This window comes from Muntiacus reevesi, chromosome 2, assembly GCF_963930625.1.
Source record: "Muntiacus reevesi chromosome 2, mMunRee1.1, whole genome shotgun sequence".
Lineage (NCBI taxonomy): Eukaryota > Metazoa > Chordata > Mammalia > Artiodactyla > Cervidae > Muntiacus > Muntiacus reevesi.
This window is the reverse complement of record NC_089250.1, coordinates 232,609,859-232,629,214: the sequence shown is the minus strand read 5'-3', so window position 1 is coordinate 232,629,214 and position 19,356 is coordinate 232,609,859. Positions and strand designations below refer to the sequence as shown.

General features: G+C 47.5%; 1 non-coding gene across 1 annotated transcript; it reads left to right on the top strand.

Moving 5' to 3' along the window:
• Positions 1-4,802: 4,802 nt before the first annotated feature.
• TRNAW-CCA (transfer RNA tryptophan (anticodon CCA)) lies at positions 4,803-4,875 on the top strand. The gene has a single exon. It is a non-coding gene; the product is annotated as a tRNA-Trp (tRNA).
• The last annotated feature ends 14,481 nt before the right edge of the window (positions 4,876-19,356 follow it).

Here is a 19,356-nt window from a genome sequence, read left to right as displayed (position 1 = left end):
CTTCTCCTCCTGCCTTCAACCTTTCCCAGCATCAGGGTCTTTTCAAATGAGTCAGCCCTTCACATCAGGTGGCCAAAGTATTGGAGTTTCAGCCTCAGCGTCAGTCCTTCCAATGAACACCCAGTACTGATTTCCTTTAGGATGGACTGGTTGAATCTCCTTGCAGTCCAAGGGACTCTTAAGAATCTTCTCGAACACCACACTTCCAAAGCATCAATTTTTTGGCACTCAGCTTTCTTTATAGTCCAACTCTCACATCCATACATGACCACTGGGAAACACCATAGCCTTGACTAGTTGGACCTCGTTGTAGCAGATTGACATTTCCATCCATATAGGTGAGAATGTCTCTTTGTATCCATGGGAAGCACACTGGTTAAGAGGCAAGGCTCTGGAAGTTGGTCAGCCTGAAATGAATCGTGGGTTTGCCATCTCTTTACTGCAGGACCTTGGGAAAATTATTTAGACAAGCCCTTTGTATCTCTGTTTGCGCATTTGAGAACAGGGGTATACGTGGGACCTATATCCTAAGGTGGTAGTTATAGTATGAAAAGAGCTGATGACCCATGTGAGTGCTCAATCAGCGCTGTGCAGTCTGTGAGAGCGTGAACACACATATCCTTCGGCAGCAGGCCCTGCTGATGCCCGGACCACATGTCTCTTTCCCCTCCTCATGTCCACGTGTGCTGCGGCCCCCAGGTTTCCTTGCCACGGGCTTTGCTGGCTGCCCAGGGAGGCTTCTCTCACACATGCCCATTGCTGGCCAGCTGGGCTGCAGAATTAATGACCGCTCCATCCCCGGGCAGCCGTTGACTGGGACCTGATGGCAGTGGGGTGTAGGTCTCCCACCTCTTAGATGAGGTCACTCTGAGTGCTCAGCTCTCCCTCACACACCACCCTCCACCCCTCCCGCCTTGACTTCCTCAGTGACATTGAACTCCAGTCCCCAGGGTGACCTGATCAATTTCCTCCTCACCCCTCCCCTCTCCCAGGTCCTCTGCTTCCAAGCATCCCTTCCAAATCCTGATGTGTGTGTGTGTGTACCCGCGTGCACAAGCTCAGTCATATCAAACTCTTTGTGACTCCATGAACTGTAGCCCACCCAGCTCCTCTGTCCATGGGATTCTCCAGGCAAGAATATCGGAGTGGGTTGCCATGTCCTTCTCCATGGGATCTTCCCAACCCAGGGATCGAACCCACATCTCCTGTGTCTCCTGCATTGGTGGGTGGATTCTTTACAGCCTAAGCCATCAGGGCTTCCCAGGATCCCTCCCAAATAAATTATTTGTACCCAAACACTTCCTGGGGGTCTGCTTCTTGGAGGTCCAAATTAAAACACAGTTTAAGTCTTTTAAATCTATGTTTTAAAAGATAACTAAATGCTTTCATTTTTATTTCTCTAATGGTGAGAGTAGCATTTTCATTTGCCATTGGCCAAATACTTTGCTTTTCCCTGCTATCTGCCTGTTCTTGTACTTTGCTCATGTATCTATTGGGTTGTTTGTCTTTTCCCTATTGATTTCTAAGAGCTCTTTGTAAATAATAAAAATTAGCCCTTTGTCTATTATGCGATGCTGTTGCCCACATTGCGACTCAGCTTCTGACTTTGGTTAGGACTTCTTTTTTCTCATTGTGACCATACAGAAGTTTAAATTTTTAATATAATCAACAAGAAGATCAGATTTAAAATAACTATTTCTTTCCATCCATTTACTGCTTTGGTTTTAGCTCTGCCCATAAAAGAGGCAAGTCTGATGGAAAGTACACTCAAGCAAGAAGGAACCTTGTCAAAGCCCACTTCTATATATAGATAACTTACTATATATATTTATACAGTAATAGATTATGATAAAATTATATATATAATTATAGCTAATAAATTTTATATATATTATACACATAGTCAAGCTTTAGCATTAGTTTCTAATCTTTCCTCTCTGGAATATATCCATGTATGACTGCAGAATTCTCTGTTCTGTGTAGATTTCTTTCTCGTTTCAAAAACCAACTTTTATAGCACCAACTTTTATGGCCTGGGTAGAAGTCACTTGCTCTATTTAACATTCATCACAGAGAATGCTTGATTTTTTGGTATGTAACTTCTCAGAGTTGAGTATTGAGAATTATCATCTGCATGTCTAAAGTTCCATCAGTCTCTCTTATTTATATCTTAGGATTTTAGGTGTTTTTTTTTCCCCTTCTGTCTCCATTGCATCCTGAAGAATGCCTGCAGCCTGGATTTGGACTGTTTGCAGCGTCCAGGCCCGCCTTGCTCTGGTTTAGCTGTGACAAGAGGGTTGGCTAGACTTCAGGGGTGAGGCACAAAGGCTAGCACACTCAGGCGGTATGCATGTGAGTGGCCGCACACAGATGCACCGTGCAACTTCAGGTGGAAAGTGCCACACGGCTTCTCTCCCCCTCCCTCTGCTCCTCTGTTAGTGACCCCTCGGCTACGGGCTCTTAGGCATGCATGGGACGTTGTTTTTAACCATATCCTGATCACTGAAATGCCATGGGGACTCCAAACATTTTTTTCACTTATCTAGGTCACCAAATGATAACAAGAAATAGAAAAGTATTTCTGCTCCTTAACAGTGGTATATTTAAAATAGATAATCAGGATTTCCCTGGCTGTCCAGTGGTTAAGACTCCAGGCTTCCAAAGCAGGGGCCATAGTTCCATCCTTGATCAGGGAGTTAAACATGTTCTGCATGGTGTAGCCAAAAAGTAAATATTTAATGAATAAATAAAATAAAATAAATAACCAACAAGGACCTACTGTGTAGCACAGGGAAGTATGTGCCATGTTCTGTAATAACCTAAATGGGAAAAGAAATCTAAAAAAGAATAGATCCATGTATGTGTGGGACTGAATCACTTGAAACTAACACAACAATGTTAATCAACTGTTCTCCAATATAAAATAAAAATTAAAACAAAAACAAAAACACACACATACACCGCCCAGCTCGTTCCTACGTCAGGGCATGTCTATCTCTTCTCCTTTCATTATTTAAACCTCTGCTCTGATATTCCTCCTGAGTGGCCACCCTGCCCATCTCATCTAAGGAAACCCCCTCTCCCACCTACCTCGAGCATCATCTTTCTACATTAGTGCTTTGCAAAGCCCTGATGTCCAGCTAGAGTTGTGTTATTCATTGGTCACTTGTTGTGGTCTCCCAGCTTGAATGTACCCTCCATGAAGGAGGAGATGCGGCCCTGGATCCCCAGCCCCTGATGGACACACAGTAGGTGCTCCACACGGTTGTCAGCAAGATTGCCGCCTTGAAAGGCGGGATCCAGAACATGCAGGGTTGGAAAATGGTAGTGGCCTCTCAGGTGGGGGCAGTTTGGGACCTTCTCCTTGGCTACCTTCTCCTTGGCTACTATTTTGTTGTTGTTGTTAAATTTCAAGGAATACTTCTACTAGATCAAAGGGCAATATGATTACATTTCTGACCACTTTTTAAAAAAATTATGAACTTGGTCGTACAACGTACCTAAAGGTCTCAGTTTACTCCGAGTTATCAATGTGCTTATCCACAAGAACCTCCAGTGGGAAATGGTGAGCTCATGGGGAAAAGATGTCTCCCAGTCTTCAAAGAGGAAGATTTTGTCCAAAGCGTCACTTGGGTTTAAGATCCCCGGAGGGATATAACTAACCTTGTGTGGTCTAGCTGAATCTGGAGCCTGTTCTAGGAAGTGGAGCTGGAAGGACAACTCAGGACAGAAAAGGATGGAGGGCCATCAGGAGGGGAGAACAGAGCTGGAAACGGTGCTGTCAGGAGAAGGTGAAGGTCTTCCTCTCGGTGAGGGTCTCAGAGGCCCAGGAGGAAGGGTGCATGGCCTCGGAGATAATGGCAAAGCTTCCCAATGCACGGGTCAGTCCACACAGGGCCAGGAGACAGCTTGCAGAGCTTAAAGAGAATCAGTTCATGGTTAGAATATACTAGGTCAAAGGCAACTTGGAGAGGTCAAGGGCGTTGTGTCATTTTCAACCTCTCCCTTGGTGCCACTCTCTCTGTTTCTCTGTTTCTTTCTCTGCCCTCATCCCTGTCTGTCTGTCCATCTGTCTTATTACCCTCACTCTTGATCTCTCTTTTGTGCTGTGGATTTTAAAATGTCTGTCTCTCTCTCTCCTTCCGAGACCCTTTTACGAGGAATGTGTGAACGGATGGTTTTGCATGCGAGCTCATCAGCAGTCATTTACACGGATTCCATAAAAACTTCCTGCAACCAAATCAAATGAAAACCAACCCATAAACTGGGTAGAACAAAAGGGCTCTTTGGACTTGAAAAGGTTAGAGAAGACTGCAGGGGCTGCTCACACGGTCGATCGTGTTCGAAGCTGGGGTTTTAATTTAGTTTTCCTATTTACCCCATAGACGTTCCTCACTGCTCAGCTGCTAATGCATTTCCAACTGAAATTTTGTAAATTATATTGGGAAACATTCGCAGCTAGAATAGATTGTGCAAGCTCTCATAATGGCTTCCCGCTGCTGCTTCTAGCAATACGGGCCTCTTCTGAAGCAATGTGTATGTGGACGCACGTCTTGAAGAATCCTTTCCACTTTATCCGCTTGGCTGGCCTCTCTGTGCTGGCCTCCCCGTGCCCGACTACCAGCAGATTCAGACTTTGCATCAGCTTTAAAAGCTGGCACTTCCCCTGCCATCTTGCCAGCACATCCCCTAAACACTTCATGTCCATCTTTAATGAAATCACTTCCCCTGCAATTCTATGAAAGAATGACATAGCTCTGTCCTTACCCTTCCTCTGTCCTAAGAAAGCCCACAAAGGGACTTTCCTGATGGTCCAGTGGTTAGGACTCCATGCCTCCAATGCAGTGGACACAGGTTCAATCCCTGGTCAGGGAACTAAGATCCCACATGCCCCACAGTACTGCAAAAAAGTTAAAAAAAAAAAAAATGAAGACACCTACAAAATAAAATCTATGGTAAATTATTCACATCTTTGGAGGGTGATTTAGTATCATCTACCAGGATTTAAATTGCTTATATCATTCGTTCTAATAATTCTACTTTTAATAAGTATTTCTATAGAAATACTGGAACAGGTTATAAAGATACAAGCATAATAATGGTTAATCATATTTTGTTTATTAAAAATGAATATTCTTTATTGAAAGCAAGGTATGTAAGATTATCCAGAATGTTGACCTTAATCTCAAGGAAGAGACTTAAAATGATACAATGCCCTTGATCTCTCCGAGCTACTTTTGACCTAGTATATTCTAACCATGAATGGTATATGCTGCTACTACTCTTTGTAGATAAAATATAGCTCATTTCTTCTCACTCCTCTCTGCTTTCACACTAGATGAAGGCCCATCTCTCACCTGGACGAATGTTTAGCTTTCCTACTTGGCTGCTTCTTTGACCCTCGTTCTACTCACCATCCCATCCCACACATACACAGACATGCTTCACCCTCAGAATCAAACTCAAATATGATCTGCCAGGCCCTTTTTAGTCATTCTCTAGCTGCTTTTCTCAAACATATCAGCACCCCTACCCCCACCCCAACCTACCTAGGGCCTTTTACTTGCTGCTCCCTTCACCTAGAACCCTCTTCCCTTCGATAGTATGTGGCTACCTTAATTCATTCAAACTTCTGCTCAAATGTCATCTCAAGATCCCTTCTCTATCCACTTGACTTACGGTATACAAGTATCTATTTATTGTTGTCTCTCCCAGTGTGGCAGAGAGAGCTCCCACATCCATCCTTCATCTCTCCCTTTTAGTAACAACATCCCTAAGTTTTAGCTGGGCAGAGGACCACCCAGCTGGAGACTACATTTCCCAGCTTCCCTTGCAGCTAGATGAGACCACATGACTAAGATCAGCCCAATGGGATGTGAGCATAAATGCTGTGTTCAACCCTCAGGTCATGCCCTGAAAGAACACTGCCTCCCTACACTTCCCTTCTTTCAATGATGACTGTCTAAGCGACAATGCCATGCTGGGGTCTGGCAGAGCTGGTGAAAGGAATCAAGTGTAAGAGGAGAAAACCTGCCTCATGGAAGCATTGTTATTTAGTTTCTGAGCCAAGATTAGTCATAAAGTGCACCAGTGAACATCAGCTCCAAGTGGGCAGGGATGAGGTCTTCATCCCCAGCACTCAGACCAGTGACTGTCATGTAGTAGAAGCCGAATACATATCTGGTGGCTGAACTCATGGAATGAAGCAGGGAACAGGGAAGTGTCTGCAGGCTCAGGAACGGCAGAGAATAAAGCAGTGACTTCCAGGCAAGCATTCCTCTGCCCGACTGGCACTGTGGACACCTGAAGTCAGGACAGGAGACCCCCTGGATTGGAGGTCAGGACCCTGACCTGGGCATCACTGCCTCCCAGCCTGGGCAGCTTCTGAGGCTCATCTCCCTTGTAAGACTCAATTTACCCTACTGTGAAATGGGAGCTGTGGCAGTTGTTCCAGTTTCCATCAGGACGATGCAGAGGCAGTGAGGTGTGGGGTCCAGTTGGGAGGCCCAACCACGCCCCTTGGTGGGAGGGCTATCACTGTACCATCAGGATTCAGACTCCCACAGGGCTCTGCATGCCACCAAGGCGCTTCCTACCATGCCCTGGGGGGAGTCCAGCTACTGCCCACCTCACAGGCTCTGCCTCTGCACAGAGTAAGGACAGCCAGGCTGCAAGGAAACAGCTGGGCTTAATCCAACCAGAGGGGGAGGGAAATCTGGTGGAACTCAGGGCTGTTCCCCCTTTGCTTAGCTCCGGAGGGGAGAAGCTTAGCTGACACAGGGGATGAGCGATTTCCCCACGCCTCATTGCCGAAAGCAATAGAGCCAGCAAGCTGGTAGAGGAAATACATATGCTTAGGGCAAACCCAAGGTTCCCATGGGAGTGAGCGGAGCACAGGGAGCCACGTTCTGACCTCTGAGCAGGTGGCTCATCTGCATCTGAGTGAGAAGCAGGGAGTTTCATTCATTTACCCATCTGCAGATGGAGGAAGCACATCTACTCTCAGAGCAGACAAGTGACTTTCAAAAGGGTTTCCTGGGTCATTCAACAAGCCAATACTATGCACCTACCGTATACCCCAGTGGCTCAGCAGTAAAGACTCCACCTGCAATACAGGAACCCCAAGAGACACAGGTTAAATCCTTGGGTTGGGAAGATCCCCTGGAGGAGGGCAGGGTAACCCATTCCAATAGTCTTGTCTGGAGAATCCCATGGACAGAGGAGCCTGATGGGCTACAGTTCATGGGGCCGCAAAGAGTCGGACACGACTGAAGCCACTTGGCATGCACGCATACCCTGCAATGTGCCGGGTACACTGAAATACAAGGTAAAGAGGAAGGGCCTTCTATTGAATGTACATCAGGTGCCAAATCTCATATCAGACTTTGCATGCATTTTCTTGTTTTGTCCCCAAGGCACCCTGATGAGATACTTGGTATTTTTACAGAAGATAAGACTGAGGCTCAGAGAGGTTAAGCAATGGACCCAAGGCCACACAGCCAGAAGAAGTGGAGCAGGGGCAGGGTGCTGTGCTGGCTGGCTCCTAAAACCACCTTCTTTACTACAGCAAGTTCCCAACCCTCCCAGAACTGACTATCAGTCATTTGTAATAATAATAGCAATAATAATTATTATTGGGTTGTTTAATTTAAACATTATTTGGAATACAATTTATATACAAACAAGTGTATTCATCAGAGTGCAGCTCAATGAATTTTCATGACTAGGCACACCCCTGTAACCAGCATCAGATCAAGAGACAGAACATGGAAGTACCCACAAAACTGCCCCCATCTGCCTTTCAATGATGCTCTTGCCCTTCAGGGGACCCACTCCCCCGACTTTTAACAGCACAGATTAGTTTTGAACTTGACGTCAATGAAATCACACAGGATATACTCTACTGTGTGTGACTTCTTTCATTCCACGTAGTCCTTACAAGTCTCATCTCTGCTGCTGTGTGTGGTTGAGGGTCATTCTCGAAGTGGTTGACTGTTCCTTTGTGTGAATACCCCTCTCACTACCTATCTGTGCTTTGCTGATGGGCATGGGGGCGCTCTCCAGTTTGGTGCTATTACAATGGCGAGCCTGTGAACATGAACATCCCCGTACACGTCCTCCAGTGGATGCACAGATGCACGCCTGCACACGAACACCTGGGAGTGATGTGCTAAGTATCTTGCAGGCAATCTCTCCCTGCCTTCCCATGGGGACTGGATGAGCTGGTACAATTATTAGCCTAATTTTACACATGAGTGAGTGGAGGCTTGCAGTGATGTTCCCAAGGCCCCCCAGGTAGAAAGCGACAAACCACATAGGACCCCAGGTCTCGGACTTCAGAGCCTGAACTTTTAACCACTGCCCTGCACAGTGACATTCTGTGCCTCAGTTTCATCATCGATGAGCTTTTAAAATTCCCAAACAGACAAACAAGACCCACCTTAAGAGAGGTGGTGTAGCGGGGTGGGGGCTAAGAGCACAGATGCTGGAGCTGGGTTTCAGTCCCAGCCTCATCACTTAACAGCTGTGTGACATGGAACAAGTTACTTTACCTCTCTGTGCCTCTGTTTCTTCCCTTGCTAATTTCGGTTGGTTGTGGGGACTAAATGTGTTAATACATTTAAAATACCTAAAGCGTGCTTAGTATTAGCAAAGGCAAAATACACGTTGGCCGTTACTAATACTGTGGGGTAAGTCACACTGCATGGTTATTGAACAAAGCAAAATAGCCCTAAAAGTAGATTTGACATGATATGCTTCACAACAGATTGTTACAACTGGAGTGGAGCTCAGTGGTCTTTGAGCCCAAAGTGCCCACTTTACAGATGGGAAAGTTGAGGCTAGAGGAAGGCAAAGTCTTACTCCATGACATAGTCAGTTAAAGAGAAGGAGAGGCCTTGCTGACGGCTGACCCTGCACTCTCACATGACAGCTCACAACCCTGTAAGATGAGCAAAGACTCCCGATTTACTCCTCTAGCTCCACTGGAAAGCTCTTAAATCAGCAGCGTGATTCTTTAACCTCCATCCCCCTCCAGCCACTGATCTTGGCCCTCCCTGAAAATCTCGTTGTCAAGATGAACCTTCCAGCTAGTGTGAGTAATTCCTTCCGGTTTCCTACCCACTTTCCCATGGAATTAGCCCCGAAAGTCTGACTTCAGGAACTGGTCAAGCAGGACAGTTGGTCCTCTTTCCCAGCCCACTGCCTGGCTGTTTCACTCAGTTTCCCTGGAGTTAACCATTCCATGACCTGGTGTGCTTCAGTAAGCTGTCTTGTAGGAACCCAGGGGGCCAAACCTTAAACTGAAGCAGTTACGTTCCCAAAAGGACATCAGTTACTACCTTTTCAGAGAAGAGCGGACAGAAAAGGCAAACAATCTCTGGAATATGGAGATGGACATCAGAGTGTCTGCATTTGGTCTAGGAAGGGCCTTAGATGACAACTGGCTTGTGTGTTGAACATCTACTGATGCTCGCACCAAATTGATGAGAATGATCGTGTGTGCTGACGTACACACGTACACACGCTTATATACCTGTTTTGTTCACCACCACCCGCAAGCTACATAGAATAGAAACTTAGTAAATTCTTACCAAAGGACTGAGACCATACATGTTTTAAATGTTCACGGCTGTGTTGGGATTCACTGAAAGCAGCAGAATTGCGATCAGACTGGCTTTGAGCCTCAATTCTGTTCATCTTCAAGGAACTTGAATGCAAATGCCAACAGGAGCCTGTAGATAATACAAACAGTGAAAGAGGGAGATTAGCCTACAGGAACTGGGGGTCCCCCACTCTATCTAAAGAGGGCAGCCTCTACTGACTTCCAGGGTCTGCTGCCAAAGAGCAAATCTGGATTTTTTTTTTAAAAGGGGGAAAAGGGTCAAGTTTCCTGATTTTCAAATGTTGGAAGCTAATAAAAAACACAAACCAAACCAGACAAAAAATACTGCCTGTGCCAAATAAAACAAAACCGAAGGCTGTGCTAGATTCTCAGGCCCCTAGGTTTGCAACCTCTGGCTTTTGAGTTATGGAAGCCGGGGTACATCACAGAGCCACCCAAGCCTCAGTCTCCTCAGCTATTATACGACAAGGTCATTCCCTGCCCTGCTTTGCTGTCCAAGTTCTGTGAGGCACTCCTGTGAAGGCACACGTAAGATGTCACTGTGAGTGATGATGACTTTTAGCTTCCTGGAGGTAGCGATACCCTTACTGATGCATGTAAATTTCATCTGAAAGTTGTAGAGCATCTCCCACAAAGTCAGCTGGAACCAGGGATATTTTTCCTTCTCCTTGTCTGCCTTTCAGTAGAAATGTGGTGCTGATAACTTTAGTAGTAAATATAGCTCTGGTTTCCAAAGGAGTTGTTTGGATGATGTTAGAATTCCTCTGAATTTAAAGCACATCCACCCAGACAGGGGAAGAAGGGAAATGTTAACAGTTTTATCCAGGCCCAGCCTCCTTGGTTTGCGTGGGAGCAGACAGGTGTTGGCAGACACATCAGTCAGGGTTCAATCTGAGAAGCAGAACCCACTAGGAGATGTGCCTGTTCCAGGGATTCGATGCGACACATGGGGCTAGGGGACTGGTTAAGATGTCCCTGGAAGGCTGTTCTCCTTTGTCTGAGGCTGGAACTTGTCCTCAGGGAAAAGAAGATGGATATAAAGTCAGGAGGGTGAGAACAAGCTGGAACGGTGGCAGGAGCTGGCGCCCCCAGGGACAGATGGAAATTTTGTCTCTGATCTCGGTGGGGTGGGTGTTTGCAGAACTGGGAGCCCTTCATCAGAGCTCAGGATGCTGAAGGAAGATGCAGGGGAAGATCGAGCGGTACAGGCGCAGCTGCTGCTTGTTCACTTTTGTTGAGGCAGCAGATGTGGCTCCAAAATGCCTGCCGCCTTCCTCCCACACACCCTCCCCAGATCTCCCCCAAGTTGCCCCCGTGCCCCCCCTCCAACTGGAACTCCAAAGAACTTTTAAGAGGGGACCTCCCTCGTGGTCTAGTGAAAAATAATTCACCTTCCAATGTAAGACTTGGGGAACTAAGATTCCCACATGTCATGGGGCACCTAAGCCTGCACATCAATGAAGACCCAGTACAGCTAAAATTAATAATAATAATAATAACTTTTAAATAAAGTAAATTAGTGAAGTGAAAGTCACTCAGTTGTGTCTGACTCTTTGTGACAGTCCATGCCAGAATATTGGAGTGGGTAGCCTTTCCCTTCTCCAGGGGATCTTCCCAACCCAGGAAGTGAACCCAGGTCTTCCACATTTGCAGGCAGATTCTTTACCAGCTGAGTCACAAGGAAAGCCCAAGAATACTGGAGTGGGTAACCTATCCCTTCTCCAGCGAATCTTCCCGACCCAGGAACCAAACCAGGGTCTCCTGCATTGCAGGCAGATTCTTTACCAACTGAGCAGGGAAACCCAGGAGTAATTTTAAAAGTTTAAAAAAGAACTCTGAAGAAATTCTAAAGAATTCTGGGGATTGTAGTTCAGCCTGGCTAAAGCCACACCTTCAGGGAGGTGGGGTAACATGTCTGAGCACTCCTCACAGGCCAGAAGTGGAAACACAGAGGTCTTGACATCCAGTAAGGTGGGATTAAATGATGAGGAACAAGAGAGAATGTTTTATCCCAGTGATGGGACGGAAGCTTGGTGGTTGACACTGAGGACAGCTTGTTCTGCTGATTAGAGAGTTGAGTTTGAGTCAATTGGCCAACTCTTCAGAAAGACTTTGAAGAGGAGGATCATGGGGTGACTTAATCACACACGTAACAAATGTTCCCTTCCTGGCAGAGTGCTGGTTCCAAGGGGGATTGGTGAAAAAGTCTAAAACCTGGTCACCACCTGGACAGGTAGTGTGTGTGAAAGAAAGACCAAATCATGGTCAACAGACAGTAGGCTATTTTAGAGATAAGGGTCAGTAGGGTTTAAAAAAAGTAAAATAAATAGAACAAAACAAAGTAGCCTTTGCAGAGCATTTTATAACAGCTCTCTCCTCCTCAGAAGTCACCCATGGTCGCCTCACCCAGCATCCAGCCTCCCTCACATCCACAGCTCCTCACTGAAAGGCAGCTCACCCATAGGCTCCACGCCGAGCCCACCAGATCCCTGCTCTCTGTGAAGAATTTGGATCAAGAGACACCGAGAACGTGGAGGAAATGGGGTGTCGACTGTGGGTCTTGAAGCAGAAAGGGTGGCAGGTGGGGAGCCAGGGTGTCAGAGAAAGTGGCCCCCTTGGCCCACGCATAGGCCGCGGTGTGACAGGAAACTCTTCAGGAGAGTGCCAGCCAGGGGCGCGGCCTCCTCCTGGAAAGGGAAGCCCCCTCCTCAGGCCCTCCCACCTGATAAATCTGCCTCAAGACGCTCTAACCCCTGTGGGATAGTTCTTTGCAGATGCCTCCAGATCCCTGTATTTCATAATCACCCCCACCCTATTCTTTCCCTTCTCTTGAGCTAAATGAGAAGAAGGTCTGTTACTTCAGCCCTGGCTCCTTGACGAGAGCAAAGCTACACTCTTAACTCGCCCTGTTCTCAGAACAGCTCTATGGAGCGGAACCCATCAGGACCCTCGCCTTTCTGAGAAGCAAACGGAGACGCAGAAAACCCGAGTAATACGACCAAGCACAGCCAGGAGAGGGGGGAGCGAGGAACTGAGTTCCGACCCCGGCCTCAGGACCCCAGAATCTTCGCTGTCTTTCTTAATCAACCGTTCCCTCCAGGGTCTGAGCAAGCTTAGGGACTCTAAGTACCCGGTTGGAATTGGCATCTTTCCTCTTGGGGTTGAAGAGGAGGTGCTGAGCGAGGCTGGGAGTGTGGTGAAAAGAGAGGCTTGAGAGCTTATGTGAGACTCAGGAAGCTCGGCCTCTGCTCCTGGGGGGCCGTGGTGGGGAGGTGCAGGCGGTTTGCATGTGTGAACCGTGCCCAGAATCTCTGACAATGAGGTGACGATTCTGAATGAATGCCGAATGCCGGGAGCCTTTGGACGGAGCCTTTGGACGGAGTTCCTGGTTCCTTCGCCCATCCCTCCACTGAAGCGGAGTGAGTCGGGCCCTCACATCTGCGGAGGGGCTTTTTAAAAAGAGCAACATTTCAATAAGTGAACCATGCCATCAAATTGGTTCTGAATGAGGCATAAACAAGTGACCCAAAGCAAATGTTCATGTTCTTATTATCTCCCTCCTGGGACTTATTTTAAGGAATGAATCCTTAGAAAGAAAAGAAAAATTCTGCATGCAAAAAGTTATCTGGGGACTTCCCTAGTGGTCCAGTGGTTAAGAATTGACCTGCCAATGCAGGGGACATGGGTTCGATCCCTGGTCCGGGAGGATCCCACATGTCTCGGGGCAACTAAACCCATGAACCACAACTGCTGGAGCCTGTGCTCTGCAACAAGAGAGGCCATCACAATAAGCCCACACACAACTAGGCTCTGATGCTGGGAAAGACTGAAGGCAGGAGGAGAAGGGGACGACAAAAGATGAAATGGTTGGATGGCATCACCGACTCAGTGGACGTGAGTTTGAGCAAGCTCTGGGAGATGGTGAAGGACAGGGAAGCCTGGTGTGCTGAAGTCCATGGGGTCACGAAGAGCCAGACACGACTGAGCGACTGAAAAACAACAGAAGCTAGAGAACAGTCCCCATTCGCCACAACTAAAGAAAACCCATGCATAGCAACAAAGATCTAGCATAGCCAAAAATAAATAGATAATAAAATTTAAAAAAGAAAAAGGTAGATGTCCGGGGATGGTGGTGCATGCCGCCTCTGCTCTGGGCTTTGCTTTCCAGTTATAACATGAGGTATGGGAGCCCTGCAGTCACGGGTCCTCCTCAAGGAAGTAGTAGTGCTAGGCTAGCCCCCAGAGGTTCACCTCGCATCCATGTACCCCTCTTCTCCCCCAACCCTACATGGGTAGACGGTCTTGGACCTGGGGCTTCTCCTGCCTGAGTCACACCCGCCACTACAGTCACCTGCCTGAGTCTGTGGCCTCAGCAACCCCTTGGGTCCTCCCTTCCTGCCTGGTTTCCTGGGTCCCAGCCCCACTGGCAGCATTTCTGGTCTTTAAACACACCAAGTACTGCCCTGCCGTGGGACCTTCCTACCTACAATTTCCTTTGCTGGGAAACTGGAAAATATTCTTAGTCGCTAAGTCGTGTCTGACTCTTTTTGACCCCATGGACTGGAACCCGCCAGGCTCCTCTGTCCATGGGATTCTCCAGGCAAGAATGCTGGAATAGGTTTCCATTTCCTTCTCCAGAGGATCTTCCCGACCCAGGGATCGAATCTGTGTCTCTTGTGTCTCCTGCATTGACCAGCATATTCTGTACCACTAGCATCACCTGGGAAGCCCTTTGTGGGGAAACTGGATGGCTCCTTCCAAAAAATACAGATTAGGTGGCTTCAGCAACAAATATATACTTTCTTGAAGTTCTGGAGTTTGGAAGTCTGAGCTCAAGGTGTCTGCGTGTAGGGTTGGCTCCTCCTGAGGCCTCTCTCCTTCATTTATAGACACCACCTTCTCCCTGTTGCCTCACAATGTCTTTTCTCTGTGTATGCACATTCTGGCATCTCTGTGTCCAAATTTCCTCTTCTTCTTATATGTATTTTTGGTCATACTGTGCAGCTTGTGGGATCTTAGATCCCCAACCAAGGACTGAACCCAGACCCTCAGCAAAGAGAGCAAGATGTCCTAATCACTGGACCACAAAGGAATGCCCCAAATTTCCTCTTCATATGAGGGAGGCACTCATATTGGATTAGAGCCCACTTAAGGCCTCATTTGAACTTAATCACCTCTTTAAAAGGTGACTTTAATCACCTCCAATGATGTTACTTTCTGAGGTGCTGGGGGTCAGGGCTTCAATAGGAATTTGGGGGAAAACATTGTTCAGCCAGCAACACCACCCCTCCAGCATCTCCTTGAAAGGTATTTTCCAGGAGTAACTCCAGATAGAGAAATGTAGGTTGCTCCCTGTCTTGGGGAGACTTGTCTGAGGATGGCCAACATCAGCCCAGTTCTGTAGCCAAGCTGTGTGCATGGCGGGGAGCAGTGTCAGTCCTGGGAGAACGAGAGCCTACCCTTTGCCAAACGCACCAACTGTTCATGAAACCACACACCCAGGGGCCACATCTGTCCAGAGGGGAGACTTTTTACTAATTCTTCAAAAGGTATTGTTTAGGCAAGCAGGAGCAGTGCTTGCTCTCTGTCCTACGCAGCATCCTCCCAGAGTTTGCTCAAATTCATGTCCACTGAGTTGGTGATGCTATCGAACCATCTCATCTTCTGCCGCCCCCTTTCTACTTTTGCCTTCACTCTTTCCCAGCATCGTGGTCTTTTCCAGTGAGTCAGCTCTTCTCATCAGGTGGCCAAAGTATTGGAGCTTCAGCTTCAGCCATCAGTCCTTTCAATGAATATTCAGGGTTAATTTCCTTTAGGATTGATTGATTTGATCTCCTTGCACTCCAAGGGACTCTCAAGAGTCTTCTTCAGCACCACAGTTTGAAAGCATCAATTCTTGGACACTCATCCTTCTTCACGGTCCAACTCTCACATCCATACATGACCACTGGAAAAACCATAGCCTTCACTATAAATAAAGACTTTGTCGGCAAAGTGATGTCTCTGCTTTTTAATATACTATCTAGGTTTGTCATATAGCTTTGTAAAAACATTCCCTCTGCATCCCCTCTTTCCTCACCCCAACATCATGTTTGCTTTTAGTGCACAGGTAACAACCTGTTCTAGTGGTTTCGTGATTTGTTTTTCAAAGGGGCCTTGACTTGGTCAATGTCACAACCTTAGCTCCTCACACGCAGCCTGGCAAAGGAGTAACTATCCATCAGAGGAAGGCTAGGCCCTTCTGAGAGCTGCTGGATGGCTCTCTGCTTCCTTGTCTCCTGGGTCTGATGAGCACATGCCTGGATGCAAGGGCAGCGAGTGGGAGAACCAGGAGACTTTCCCAGGAAAGTTCACCAGGGGTCAGGTGGCTGCTGGCTGGCCTGAACCCTGGCTGATGGAAATGCTGAGTGAGATGGAAAAACGTCTCGAGCGGAGAGGAAGGAGCTGAGCGAGCCTTGGAGACACATAAGGTGTGCTTATGAGGTGGGGGGAGTGGAAGAAAGTACAAGAGCCTGTGAAAGAGCCCACAGTCTACCTAAAAATGCCACGGAGGCCGAGCCAGCTCCAGATTGGTGGGAAGCATGCAAGGACCAGACGGAGGAGCCGTGCGTCTGTGAGGGCAGCCCATAATACCTGCAAGGCTGGCGTGTAAATCACTCACATGGCTGGCAGGTTGCAGGAGACATTACTCTCTAAGGAAAATCGTTTCCTGACCCACTGGTTCATCTATTTCAGGGTGTTGTTTTTGGAATAATTGCAGGCATGTAACTTGCAAAAGCATCATTTGAATATTTTTCTTGAGGCCTGCTGAAAACCAGAACCTTGCAATTCCCTTTTCCTGCTAAGGTTTGCCCGGCCTGGTCACTAAAGCCCAGAGGAACATTCTTGAGAATTCCTTTTCTTAGCTCAGTGGGCCATTGTAAATCCAGGGTGATATTTTTCCTCGCAGGTGGACATATTCATTTTTTGGATTGTTGTTAGGTCACACAGAGTCCTGGGAAATGGCCTATTGTTCAGAGTTGGAAGGCAAAGGCGCATAAGGAATGACATTCTTATTAGAGGTTTGATGAATGAAATGCAATAATGAAGTTTCTTTTGTTCTCGCCTCTGGGGCCCACAATTGTTAATCTATAACTTGCTATATGGATTCAAACTTATTAATCATTTTAAAGCAAAATTCTATGTAATGACTGAGATGGAAAATGAGGCTTTGATGAAATAAAATGTCAGTCTGCCTGATTTTCCTCCCCAGTGATGCAAAGTGGCAGATTCTCAAGTTCAACCCCCACCCGCCACCAGAGGGGGTTTGGGGGAGCCAACATGGGCAAAATGAGGGTAGGTTGGGAAATTCACAGGTGAGGCTGTCATCTCTGCCCCATGCACAGGTGTGAACAAGGCCCGTGGCTCCAAGTGGGACCTTTGGTTTCACCATATTGGTGTCAACGGCTACTTCCTGGGAAAGCAGGCCCTTCTCTTCCCAGCCCTGAATTAGGAAGTTGTGCTGGAAAGAATTCAGCCTTTCTGGCCAGAGCTCATCCTGGGAATTCTAATTTCTTATACCTAAACTGCTTCCCTGGTGGCTCAGATGGTAAAGAATCTGCCTGCCAATGTGGAAGATCTGGGTTTGAGTCCCTGGGTCAGGAAGATTTCCAGGAGAAGGAAATGGCAACCCACTCCAGTATTCTTGCCTGGAGAACTCCATGGACAGAGGAACCTAGCAAGCATGGGGTTGCAAAGAGTCAGACATGACTGAGCATTATCCCCATTAGACAGATGAGCAAACTGAGGAATTGTGTGACAACATGACTCGGCCAGATCACTGAGCGATGACTCGAACCCGGGGCTCCTGACTTGCACCCCAGCTGCCGTCTGTGTCACACTGCTTCGCCACGGGCCCATCCAGGGGCTCCAGGCATCAAGGCGGGACATCCAGGGGTTCAGGCTCCTGTTAAGGAAAGGGATTCTACTTCTCTTTCCAATCGGAGGGTGCAGTGAGAAAGTCTAAGCCCAGATGACTTGTGGAAGGAGTATGATTTTTTGTTTTTTTATCTGTCCCCCAGGAGAACGTGAAGCCCTTGAAATCAGGGAGATTGGTCTCTTTTGTTCAGTCTTGTTTTCTCAGTACCTAGAAGAGTGCCTGGCACACAGTAGGTGCTCAATATGTATTTGATAAGTGAATTCATGGGTCGGAAATGAATGAGGCAATCATTCTCAGAACCTAGGGTCTCCTTCTCTAGGCATCACCCCATATCCATCCCCTGGGCCCTCCAGACCCGCCCTGACTCTTTCTTCTCTGAGAGCATGACATAGAGTTGTTGCCATAATACTCTGGTTGACATTATCATAAGGTCCACTTGGGATAAAGAGAAAAGGCAAAGGTTCCACTTTGATGTAACAAGGGTGTGGAGAATGGGAGAAATTGTGGATATTCTGGACAGTACAGACCGCCAGCCTCACAGATCCTGGGGTGGAGGACAGACCTGGTCCTGTTCCTTCCTTCTTCCCTCCCTTGCTCCCTCCCTCGTGTGTGCCCTGTTCTCTGAAACACATTCCAGCTGCCAGGTCAGCCCCTGCACTGGGAACTCTGGAGATCCTGGTTCCATGGTTATCAGGTCAGAATCAGGAGAGTGTAGACCCTGCCTACCTGATATGATCACTGTAATGAGCAGGGGGTGGCAGAACAAACAGAATATTCAGAGTCTGACAAGTGAGGGTGTGAATCCCAGTTCCTCCTTCCTAGCTCTCTGCCCTGAAGACAACAACAATAATAATACTGAAATAGTTTTTGTTATTGCCTTTTGAGTACTTGTCAGCATCAGGTTCTGACTGAAGCTCTTCCTGTTTATTTTCCTACTTAACCCTCACAACCATCCAATATCCAAGAGGTGGGTATCAATATGCCCTTTTTGTAGATTAGGAAAACTGAGGCTCAGAGAGATTAAGTCATTTGTCTATGGTCACACAGGTAAGTGGAAGAAGTGAACCTGGAAACAAGCCCATCAGTCTTAAAGTCTGAGTTGTTATTCCTCTTTCCTATTTACTTAGGCCACAAAACAGCCCCAACCTCATCACCCAGGACGAGTAGGGCTCCTCATGCCAACCATACAAGCTCGCGCTGAGCGCGATCTTAGAGCAGTGGCATGGGAAGGTGTCCCAGCAGAAGTTGGTTGGGGCAGCCTGGCCCTCTGCCTAATACGAAGGGGAGACCACTGCAGCAACGGCTTCAGGTTCCTTAGAATCAGGACCCCACAGCCTTCGCAGCAGGCAATTTCCAGATGTTTCACCAGCTCTCTGCTGCCTGCCCCTGCCCCTTCCCTCCCTCTCCTCCCCCAGCCTCTAACCCTCTGTCCTCTGGGTTTCCCAAACCTGCAGGGCTTGCAGCCTCCTCACTGCTCCCGACAGCTGAAGAAACAGCCCTGGAAAGGCGACGGTTTTAAAGGGGAAGTGCCATGTTGAGAGAGGCGTATCTGGGAGGTCCCTGACGCCAAGTCAGAATAACAAGTCTGATGCTTCTTTTGGTTTTCTTGACTTTTCCTTCATCTTCAGAGCTGATGAAATCAGGAAACACAAACAGGATCCCTTATAGGTGTGAGTGTGTGTGCGTGTGTTTGTGCGTGCACACGTTTCTGTGTGTGTGTTGGAGATGTGGCATCCTTTGTGACAGGGTGAGCCTGAGTTTTGCCTGAGTCCTTGAGTGGGTGGTGCTGTGAAATTCTCAGTAACTGGTGACT